General features: G+C 47.3%; 1 non-coding gene across 1 annotated transcript; it reads left to right on the forward strand.

The window, feature by feature from the left end:
- Positions 1 to 322: 322 nt before the first annotated feature.
- LOC123173572 (5S ribosomal RNA) lies at positions 323 to 441 on the forward strand. The gene has a single exon (XR_006486339.1). It is a non-coding gene; the product is annotated as a 5S ribosomal RNA (ribosomal RNA).
- The last annotated feature ends 417 nt before the right edge of the window (positions 442 to 858 follow it).

The following is an 858-nucleotide window of genomic DNA, read 5'->3' on the forward strand; positions in this document are numbered from 1 at the left end:
TATATATTAACCCCGTTATATTATTTTTGACATTTGCGATATGTTTTAGCTCGCTGCTCATTGGTCACGCGTCTAGAGGCGGCTTTGTGGCGCGAGGAGCGCGTTCTGAAAGGGGTAAAAAAATACGTGTTGCTGCGGTATAGAGGGAGGGGTGGAAACCGTGGTAAACTCGTCTCCGTGTTTGAGGGGGGGGGGAGTAAGTAGTATATATAGGGCATTATCCATTATTAGGCAACGGTTGTAATGGTAGTAAGAATGACAATCATCTTTGAAGTGGACCTGGGAGTGGCAAGCATAAGGGACGAAGGCGGGGTAAAATGTCGGATGCGATCATACCAGCACTAAAGCACCGGATCCCATCAAAACTTCGAAGTTAAGCGTGCTTGGGCGAGGGTAGTACTAGGATGGGTGACCTCTTGGGAAGTCCTCATGTTGCATTCCCTTTTTAATTATTTTTTGCGCCTCGTGACAAACATATCGCATGTGCGCGATATATATTAACCCCGTTATATTATTTTTGACATTTGCGATATGTTTTAGCTCGCTGTTCATTGCCACGCGTCTAGAGGCGGCTTTGTGGCGCGAGGAGCGCGTTCTGAAAGGGGTAAAAAAATACGTGTTGCTGCGGTATAGAGGGTGGGGTGGAAACCGTGGTAAACTCGTCTCCGTGTTTGAGGGGGGGGGAGTAAGTAGTATATATAGGGCATTATCCATTATTAGGCAACGGTTGTAATGGTAGTAAGAATGACAATCATCTTTGCAGTGGACCTGGGAGTGGCAAGCATAAGGGACGAAGGCGGGGGTAACATGTCGGATGCGATCATACCAGCACTAAAGCACCGGATCCCATCAGAACTC

Source organism: Triticum aestivum, unplaced genomic scaffold, assembly GCF_018294505.1.
Source record: "Triticum aestivum cultivar Chinese Spring unplaced genomic scaffold, IWGSC CS RefSeq v2.1 scaffold140664, whole genome shotgun sequence".
Lineage (NCBI taxonomy): Eukaryota > Viridiplantae > Streptophyta > Magnoliopsida > Poales > Poaceae > Triticum > Triticum aestivum.